The sequence below is a fragment of the Crocodylus porosus genome, unplaced genomic scaffold (assembly GCF_001723895.1).
Source record: "Crocodylus porosus isolate Cpor-Errol unplaced genomic scaffold, CroPor_comp1, whole genome shotgun sequence".
In the NCBI taxonomy this organism is placed as follows: Eukaryota; Metazoa; Chordata; order Crocodylia; family Crocodylidae; genus Crocodylus; species Crocodylus porosus.
The window spans coordinates 111,218,622-111,229,343 of NW_017728943.1; the positions used below are offsets into that span (position 1 = coordinate 111,218,622).

General features: G+C 44.8%; 1 protein-coding gene across 1 annotated transcript in view; it reads left to right on the forward strand.

The window, feature by feature from the left end:
- PARK2 (parkin RBR E3 ubiquitin protein ligase) overlaps positions 1-10,722 on the forward strand; it is a 1,395,896-nt gene that overhangs the window by 1,364,899 nt on the left and 20,275 nt on the right. The window lies entirely within an intron of this gene.

Here is a 10,722-nt window from a genome sequence, read left to right on the forward strand (position 1 = left end):
TGGAGTCCAGGTCGGGAAGAGAAGCAGAGTTCAAGTCCTTGGTTGAAGAAGGGCTGGTGGTGGGGTGATAGCTACCTATCCAGGCTGGAAAGGGGTCCTTGTCCGGTAGGTGTTGTCCAGAGGGGGGGTCGCCAGCAGGGCCTCTGGGTGGATAGGTAGTGTGGCATGGTGCTGGTCCAGATGGAGAGGGCGTCCCCAGGAGTCAGTCTTCACTACCCTTTTTTTATGGGGCAGACTACCTCTGATCTCCTATGGGGAGGGCCTGTCCTGTCCCAGAGGGCTCCAAGTGTTCTTACTGAGCATGTACAGCCTGGCACAGTGGTGGGTTGCCTCATCTTGTGTTTGTTGAATACTGAGGGTGGTTCCAAAGGCTAGGTCTTTGGTCCAGGTATTGGTGTTGATAGTTTTCAGTCATTCAGGGAGGGCTATTTTTAGACCTACTGCCATTGTCTCTCAAGCACTCTCATTCATCCCCATTCATTCAGGAACCAAGTTACATAGGAGGGGTAGGTGTGAGTCATGGGTTACACAACTGGGCCTGGGGATAGGATGGAGACTTGACAAACAAAATGGAAACTTGATATGACTTATGCTAAGTTACATATGTAGGCCTAAATCATATAGTACCAGTAAAACAGTAATATAGAAGAGTAAAAATCAATATAAACATAATAATTATACAATATAAAGAAGGAGAAAAAACAAAACAAATACAACTTGCTACCAAAATAAAATGCTGAAGCTTATCCTATGTCTTAGCTCATGTATGCATATCTATAGGGGATAGAGAGGGAAAGAAAAAAAGTCAGAAATGGTTGGGTAAGGGGAGGGAATGCATTTTAAAAGCCAAAAAAAAAGAAAAACGGGGGGGTTTTCTACACCCTAAGTACCCTGGGGTGTAAACTATCTGGGCCATCTGACTTGAAGGTGTCCAGCCTCCCAAGGTGTTCCTTCACATGGTCTACATTGATGTAAGGTAACAATTCTCCCTCACCCTGGCCATCCCGTACCATATTGAGCAGGACCGTCCCTTGGGGCTGGTGAAAAACCAATGCAAAATACCCATTAAACAGGTTGGCTTTTTCCTGGGCGTCAGTTGTCAGTTGTCCCATTTGGTTTAGCAGGGGGTCCAATGTTACCCTTGCTTTTCCTCCAGCTCCCCATATAGCTAAGAAAGGACTTTTTATTGTCTTTGATACATGTAGCCAGTTGGAGTTCAGTTGCAGCCTTGGCTTTCCTGGTTCGCTCCCTACAGGCCCAGACCAGTGAAGAGTACTCTTTCTTTGAGTTGGTTCCAGGCTTCCATCCTTTATAGGTCTTTCTTTTTAGACACAGGAGGTCTAAAAAGGGGCTGCTGTGCCCTTTTGTTGCCTTTCCTCTGAGACGAGATAGACATTGCTTGTGCTTTCAGGATCGCTCCCTTGAGGACCAACCACTCATCATGAACTTCCCTCCCCTTCAGGTTGTGGTCCCTTAAGGCCTTGCGAACAAGCCTCCTGAGCTTGTCAAAGTCAGCTTTCCTGAAATCGAGGACTTTTGCATTGCTGACTGACTTGCTAGCTTTACAGTGAATAGGAATGTGATCACCCTATGGTCACAGATCCTGAACCATTCTAATACATATGCCTAAATCCATAAGCCAATTTCCAAAAAACAAATCTTTAAATATCATTTCTAAATCAATACACCCTGGCACCAGGGTATTTTTAGCCCTTGGCCCCTCACTCCCCTTCAACCCTGCAGACCAGCCAGGTGTCCCCTCCCCTGCCAGGAACCCCCATCTCAAGCTTCTCCTAGTGCCAGTTTTATCAGTGTTTGCCAGTGCCAGGAGCTAAGAAAGTAAGTCCTGGTAGGGTGGAAGGGATGAGGATATAGGTTTGCTGGTGGGGAGGGGTTAGGGGCTAAAAATAGTCCCTCATGCCGCCCACCCCAAACCCCTCTGCAGAGCCCCCTGATCCCGCCAAACCCTCCCAGATCCCAGCAACCCTAGCAGATCCTACTTGCCCCCCTAATCCATGCCTACATCCTGCTTGCCCCCAGAACCTCCCACAGATGCCACCTGCACCCCCGATGCCTCCATGGATCCTCCAGTTTCCCCCCTAAGCCTGCTTTACCCTAATCTCTCCAACCTCCCCCCATCTCAAATTACCTTAGATTGGGTGGCTAGTTCTGACTGGATCTAACCTTCTCGAACTTCTGTACTTAACCCAGGTGGGAGCAGAGCATTCATGGCAACATTAGCAGCTCAGCTGGGACTGTTTAGGAATGTTCAATGTAGGTAAAGCTGCTGCATACCCCTGCTCACAGAATCCCACCCACCCTTGGAACCACTTGCCAACCCCCTCCTCCTGCAGGGGTTGTCCTGGGCACCAATTTTGTTAAGCCACTACCGTGAGCTTGTAGTGAGCGTGCTAACTTATGTACTACAATCTACACAATGCAAGGCAGAGGCCTGCAGGGAGATCAGAGCTAGCTTTGCATGCACTATGTCAAGAATCATAAGCACTGTGGCTTCTTAAACTAACAGGACCTGCTTCTTGGCAAAACTGATTACCAGGGGCAGCACACTGCACAGAAACAGATGCACTGCATCTTGCTAGAATGGACAGAGCTGGCTCCAGTCTCTATGCATGCCACTGCATAGCCACATTTTTATTGGCAGTTAGACACCTAGGACATCTGTGGGTGCTTAGTGGGATTTTCAAAATCTGCTCACCCAGGCTTGATTTTTCAGGTGCACTTAAACCCAGCACTCTGAATTACTGCATTTGTAGTCGCAGGTGTTCTGCATGCTGGAAAAACAGGCTCTGCATATAACAGGTCTGCACAAATGCGAGTAGCCACTTTTGGAACTTTTAACCTTAATTTCTGATATAGTCTAATGCATCGAATGTGCTTTGTAAACATTTGTGACAGAGCTTGCTGCTCTGGTCTTGCTGCTACAACAGATCACCTCCTAGCATGCAGTCCTGTATTGAAAAACAACAGAGAGTAAACTGATGCCACACTCACACAAAACAGAACTTCATAGAGCTAAAACTTGTTGCCTTCCCTCTGTGTGCAATTGTTGCATGCCTGTCTGTGGAAAAATATTAATCTCCTAAAATTTTGCCAACCCCTAAACTTCCATGGATGCTGTTGCAGAGCACTTAGGTGCCCTGCTCCTTAGAGTAGAAAGCTGCTAGGGAGAGAGCCCTAGCAGTGAGTGGGGGGCCCCAGCTGCAGGTTTCCAAGGCACACCTGCCTGGGCAGCTGAGCGGAAGGGGCAGGGCCTGGCTACTATATAAAACCCAGGCTCAGGCAGGCAGGCAGTTCCCTGCCAACAGCCATAGGGGTAGGAGCTCTGCTGGAGTGAGGAAAAGGAAGCAGCATGGGCAGTTGTTATGGGTGAGAGATGGAGAAACCCTATGACAGGCTTGATTGAATGTTTTATAACCAGATGGCTTAGATTTATGTTATAGCCTAGGGGCTCGAGTTTTCTGTTGACAGTTTACTACTGGTGGTTTGGGTGAGGCTATTAGGGGTTGGAGGAGGCTTCACAGGGGCCCACGGTAGTGTGGGGACCCCAGCGCCAGGGAGGACATAGCATTTGGGGGGTACTAACCCCGGCGCCAGAGAAGGCACAGCACTTTGGGGTGTGCAGGCCCCAGCCCTAGAGCAAAGGGCCAGGCAGGGCTATGGCCACCTGAGCCCATCTGCAGGGACTCGAGACCCTGAGGAGAGTTGGGGCCAGGCACCTGAGCTCACCTGAGGGCGAGAAGCCCCCACTGTGAGGGGGCAGGGCGATTGACAAGTGCCAGAGGGCGCAGTGAGAAAGCCCCAGAGCAAGGGGGCAGCAAGAGAAGCCCCAAAGCAAGAGGGCAGCCTTACAAGGCTGCGGAGAGCCTGAGCGCCTGTGGGGGCAGCAGCGAGACAAGGGCCGCAGAGAGCCTGAGTGCCAGAGAGGGCTCAAAGAGCGAGACAGACTGAACAAAATCTGGTACATCAGCGAGGCTTGGGGTGTGGTAAAGGGGCGGTTGGAGCCACACATAGCCCATAAGGCTGGGGTGCCCGGAACGCCATTATAGAAGCAAGACACGGGGAGCAGGAGCACTGTGACCAAGAGGATGGAAATCAAGACGTGGCGGTGCTTTGGAGTGAACTTGGCATGGTAGGGTGTGCTAAGGGAGACCATGGCCACCCCTAGGACCCCGCTCCGTGACAGATGCAATCTGTATTTCGCTCTTTCCCAAGGCATCAACTGCTCCCATATCACTTCCTGCGTGTTCTGGTTGATTTGTACTAATCCCAGGATCCTTCTTTCTACCTTACACAGCACCAAGTAGCTGAAAGGCCTCATGCCTAGAAGTTTCTCCATATGAACATACTTTTGCCCCAGCAGAGCTAATTCTAGCAGTGAAGCCAAAACCCTATGAAGGCGTCTTACAAAGCACATCTTGGGGAGGGAAAATACTAAGGACAAGGCAATCAATCAACTAAAAGAAAACGAAAAAAGTAAGTTGACCAAAATGTACGAGGCAGTGTGGAAAATTATATTACTGTGTTCGTCAACTTACAAAAATTTCTTAAATTTAAGATGCACTCAACTTTCTGACTCTTAATTTAAGAAAAAATAAAATGGCAAATAAAAGCACACTTATAAATACACAAACTCCATTTACTTTCCCCTCCATACAAAATGTAAGAGACAGGCCATTATTAGAAGAATATTTGTTTTTTTTTAAAAGTATCTGTACTTCAAGAAACATAGCAATAACCTGTGTTTTAGAAAACCTAGAATAGCTATGCTGGCCAGCTAGACAAAGGCCTACAAAGCAGTGAATTACATATTAGAACCCTTACACTAATTTCTTAATTTGGTTCAACTAGACTGTTGGCTGCTAGAGATGTTTATATACATACTCATGCATGTGCATACACACAGTTGTATCTCAATAGAGGACCATATGTGAATTAACACGTGCTTAGAGGTAGACTTAATGATATATGTTATATCTAAACACACAAATGTACCACTCTTAAATATTAAATGCAGTAATAGTATATTAATATATGCATATATTGATTTGTGTAAATATATTGCATCTGGGGGAGGAGAGATCACCATAGATCATCTAGCCAACCTCCCAGCATGTGCCAATGTCCTTACAGTCCTCTTCTGAAGTGTGTGTGTGTGTGTGTGTGTGTGTGTGTGTGTGTATTTAAGTGTCTGCCTGCCTGTCTACCTAGTAACATCTCTTAACATCCAAAAGCCTACTTGGAATCAAATTAAGAATTTAGCTATTCTAGCCCTTCCATTCTAATATTCCTGAACAACCTCCCCACCCCCATGGATATAATTTAGCTAGTCCAAAAGAAGGTGTGCCCACGTGAGCTCCAGCTGTTGCAGCCACTGCATTCTGGCCTGAGCGAAACAGGGACAGCTGGGGCCCGGGGACTGTGGGTTGGGAATGAGGGGCACCAGCAGGACCCGGACGGGCGGGGGGACAACAGGGGATTGTGGGTCGGGAATGAGGGGCACCAGCAAGGCCATGGGGCTGTGAGTCCTGAGTGAGGGGCACTGGCAGGGCTAGGGGGCTGTGTGTTGGGACTTGCCATCGATGTTTACAAATGGATCAGGGTATGAAAAAGGTTGAGAGCCACTGCTCTTGAGCACTAGGTGGAAGGGGAAAAGGAGCTGTGCTGTTGAATTTTCTCCACAAGGTGGTAGTATACGACTAAAGGAGTGGTTTTCTTGGCTTGCTGTGATACAGAGTATAGAAGAGAGAGAAAGCTAGCTAAAATGTCTGAAGGCAGAGTAAATTTGCATTTAATGAGGTAGATTTGCATCTGATGAAGTAAGCTTCATCTTACAAAAGCTTACACATCTCTGATTTAGTCTATAAGGTGCAAATCTATCCTGCCATCTGCCTGGCTACAGACTAACATGGCTAAATAATTACCCCTCTCTCAGATCCCTGAGGCAAGTGATAAATTGACCTTTACATTGGTTTCATTCAGTCTGCGTCATGAAAAAACAAGCCCCTCTTAAAAATAAATGAATAAATAAAAGCAAGAAATAACAACAAAAACAAATCATTTTGAAGAGCCTAAGTATTTTTCTTCTTCCAGCACTTACTATGCATACAGTCTTCATAATCCTTACATATGAAACTCTTTTATATGAATTATATGGAATAAAGTATATGTAAGGAGCTTAAGTGCAAATGTAAAATGTGAGAGAAGAAATGGAATTAGATAGGCATATAGCAGGAATTTGCAGGGAAAATGAGACCTTAAAGATAGTTAGAAAATTCATATTTGCCCCTCTGCTTTCTGTCTTTTGTTCTGTCTCAAACTTCTGTTTTTGATACAGAGCCCTAGGAGGCAATGTTACATTTCCAATATAGTAGTATACATTAGGGTACTGTTCTGTGAGACTAGATGTAGTTATTTGTTTCTATGTACATTAGTACAATACTAGAGTTATCTGTTCTTGAAGACAGTGCAACAGCTGCTCAGCATGGTTCCAGTTTACCCAGTATCACTCGCATAATGGGTCATAATGTTCAAGCACCACTCCATATCAAGCACCACCCTCATCCCTCCCTCACATATACGGATATAATTAGGGCCGTGAATTTGACCCACGTGGTTTTCTCCTGTAGTGTAATGGCATATAAGAATTTACAAAAAAGCTAAGAAGAGTAGAAAGTCCTTTTCATACCAAACTAAAGTAAAGTATTTACTTTGGATATATATATATATATATAGAGGTAGTGGAATATATAGAGAGAGAAAGGTGGGAGATATATAGATATCTATATATATAAAGGGCTTAGTCCATCTCTGTGTGTCTGTCTGTCCATAATGCTCTTTAAATACAAATAGTTTGAAAACTGTAAGAGATGGAACATTTGTGTCTTCAGAGACATGTCTTTTCTAAACCTTAGCATTTGTTTAGTGACCACATCAGGATGATCCCAACTTCCAGAACTGGGAAAAAAGTCGGGGGCCAGGGCTGTTTCTACTGAGCTCCTCCCAGGATGGCGCCAGGAGGCTGGCATGGTGGGGAGAGCAGAGGGAAAGGCCAGCTGAGGAAAAGTGGGAGCTGGGCAGAGGCATGAGGCAGTGGGCAAGCAGCAGCGGCCCTGTCCCGAGACCCAAGCACAGAATGAGGCACCTGTGGTTGGAACAACTTTACGTGATTATATTGCTCATATTGAACATCCCAACCCTGTGAACAGCTTCAAACAATCATAATGGTTGACAAACAATAAGGGTTGTCAGGGTTGGAATGTTCAATATACTCACGTTACATGGTACTAATGGGTAAAGTACAAGTGAAATACACAAATTCAGTTCTCTGTAGGTATTCTTGCCAGACTTCAGAAAAATGTGGCTTTGCTGACCAGCACGTGGGGAAAATAGACAGGTAAATATCCATGTACTGCTTAGAAATATGTTCTTGTTGAGTTTTTAGGTCTGGGTTCTGCCATGCCAAATTATGCACTACCTAACAGTTGGCCATTACCTGCTTCTAAGCACACAAGAAATTACTAATGGCTAGGCAACTGCTGGTCTTTTAAAGCTTAATAGCCTCAGTGTGTGAAAATTATACGAGCTGTCCCAGTCCCCAAGTGAATAATAAGCAACTTACAGCTAATTCAGAGCATGGGGGTTTCTTTACAACTTGTTTATCATTCCAAGAAAAGTGTTAGACTTCAGTATTTATTTGTTTATTTATTAGATTTAGATGTTTCCCTTCCTAAAAATAGGATATATAGGTATGTAATAAAGTCCCTGAGCAGTAGTCCAACCTATCCTTGCTTGCTAAACATCTCCCCTCCCCCCCCCCCCAAAAAAAATCCTGCATCACTTCTTGCCCTGGCTTGGGCTCTGGCTGGCTGTAAGGGGAGGGGTGGGGGCACTCCAGGGAGCTGCTATTGATAACAAAATATCTCATCCAGGCTAGTGGATGTAGGGGCATGGATAGGTGACCATACTTTCTGGGCAAACCGGGACAGTCCCAGCTTCCATAGTCTGGTCTTGGCCTATTGGTCAGAAGTCCCAGAGCAGAGGCCACAGGGACACAGAGCAGCAAAGTGTGCCAGGCAGGTAGCTGGGACACTGCTGCTGCTATGTGGGACTAAGGCAGGCAGACTGGAGCAGGGTGGCCCCTGTCAGGTCATTTTTGATTCTTCCATTTTTTTTAAGAGAAACTGATTTTCCAGCAGGTGAAAGGCATCCTCAGTATGGTCACTGGTACCTGGAAGTATTTTGTACATCTGTTCTGGTATTTCAAACAATTAAAGAAAAAAGTTGAACAGGCCACAGCCACCTTGTCTATCTGGCTAAGATGTCTATGCCTAGTGTTCTTTCATTTACATATTGGAAGCTGTCAGCCCAATGCATGTAAACTGTGCTAACTACACTAGTGCTACATAAAATATCAGGTAGATGAGATGAAATGTAATTTCAGTGCTATCTGACATACCGTATATCTCACTATCACTGCCATTCTGAAATTATTATTTATTTGCTTACTTTGTTATTAAATACCAGTACTGGGAATGGGACTGGGAGATGCATTGCAGCTAAAGCCAGCAGTATGATGATCATTATTTGTCAGGAAGGAATACACCTCATTTAGCATTTTGCCCAGTGGCAATCTAGATACCTTAAGAACCTGAGCACTGTATCTTTTAATGATGAGTGGTAAATTGCATAGCTAAACACAAAATAGAACTGCGCAAAGAGTGAAAAGTGTTTGGAAACATTTCATCAGCTTGTAAATCAGACTTCATTTGGCTGTGTTCCTTCTTGCTATTTGACACGTTTCTTGAGCCATCTCTCACTTCCTGTGAGCAAAATGGATGATGGCTCTGTTAGCAATATGCATCAACCATACCTGAAGCAAGAAGGTAATCTGTGCCCCTACAGCTCTTGGCTTTTCTATTGTGAAGGCAGTTAGTACCAATTTTGATAGTGTATTACTATTAATATTAGTTGGAGTGGTAGTTTAATATATGCCTTGTGGAATGACAATACAAGCCAAACAGCCATCTGATGGTTATGACTTTCAGTTTCCATTTGCATGGATGAGATGGGGCTTTTCATCTGATGCCAGTGACATATGTCCCATCACCCATCTCATGAGGCAGCTGGGCCTTCATTTTCATACATTTAATGTATTCCATGAGGACCAAATAATCCTCTAAATTTTACTGTAAGTCTAGCAATTACATTAAAAACAGCCAAAGAAGAACAAATGTTTAGAATCAAATAAGACTTATGAGTCCCTTTGGTCCAATTTATTGGAGAGCATAACATCTTTGGACCATTTCTATTGTTTGCAACTATGAAAATAACTTTGAAACACCCTGTTGTTTTAGTATCACATGAATTACTGTTCTCTATTTATATATATGCAAGAGAAAACATATAACACTCTCAAGCTTTCTACTTGCACAGTATTGCCATGCACTTCTGAAGCTTTCTAAATGTATTGTAAAGCACTTCTGGAGAGGCTGACAATGAACTTCAGTGAGCTTCAGGCTAATTTTAAAAATACACACCTCTTGAAGTCACCAGTGGGTGGTATGTAACTTACAGACATTGCTCCCCAGGCTTGCCTTCATACTCGCTGAACAGCGTCTGTCTCATATGTTATGCTGTTTTGCATGTACATTCTCAGCAGGGATATGAAGCTGTGATGGCTGGGCTTTCTGTAGATAGTATTTTGTTTTAAACATGCAACATTACATAGCATTTGCAGTTATTTCAGAGTTTAATTTTCATCTGGAATTTTCAAAGAAGAGTGCATTCAAAACATCACAGTGATGCTTAAAAGATAATTTACCTAATCCTTCAAGAAAATACTTAATATGTTTTGAGGCTTTGGTGTATGTGTGAAAGCAGGGCCTTGTAGCCAAAAGACCAGGCACAAAGAGGCTCCTGTCAGCACCATAGCCTGTTTCTTACACAATTACTGTAAACAGCTGCGTTATATAAAAGTTGTTTTTAAAAAAAGCTAATAGCATACTGGGAAATTAGGACTGCTCCTGATCTCCATGCAGCTGGGAGCATGATCTCCTTCACCCTGTGGAGATTAGGACCATCCCCATACTCCTGAACCAAGAAGAGGTGGCACTCAGGGAGCCTGGAGCTGCTGCTGAAGGGGCAGAGAAGGGCAGGAGCAGCCCTGGAGAACTACTCCTCTCAGGACCAAATTTGCTTTTGATGGGTGCACATTCAGATGCATGCCCAGATGGAGTCTAATCATTGAAAATTAGGGTTGGAAGGGACCTTAGGAGGTAATCTAGTCCAACAAACTGCTCAAAGCAGGATTATCCCCAACTAGATCATCCCAGCCAAAGCTTTGTCTAGCTGGGTCTTAAAAACCTCCAAGGATGGAGATTCCACTACCTCTCTGGGTAACCTGTTCCAGTGTTTTACTAACCTTCTAGTGAGAAAATTCTTCCTAATATCTAGCCTAAACTTCCCTTGCTGAAACTTGAGACTGTTGCTCCTTGTTCTGTCATCTTCAATGAGCTAAGGAGGATAGTTGGAGAAGCACTGAGATCCCAGAGGGGAGGGGAGCCAGGTGTCCAAGGTGGTCGCTCCTTGAGGAGACGATCCTCCAAGCCCAAAGGAAGGTAATCCCAATGAGGATCAAAGGGAGCAGGAGAGCACACAAGTCTCCATGGCTCACCAAAAGCATCCGGGAATGTCTCCTTGCTA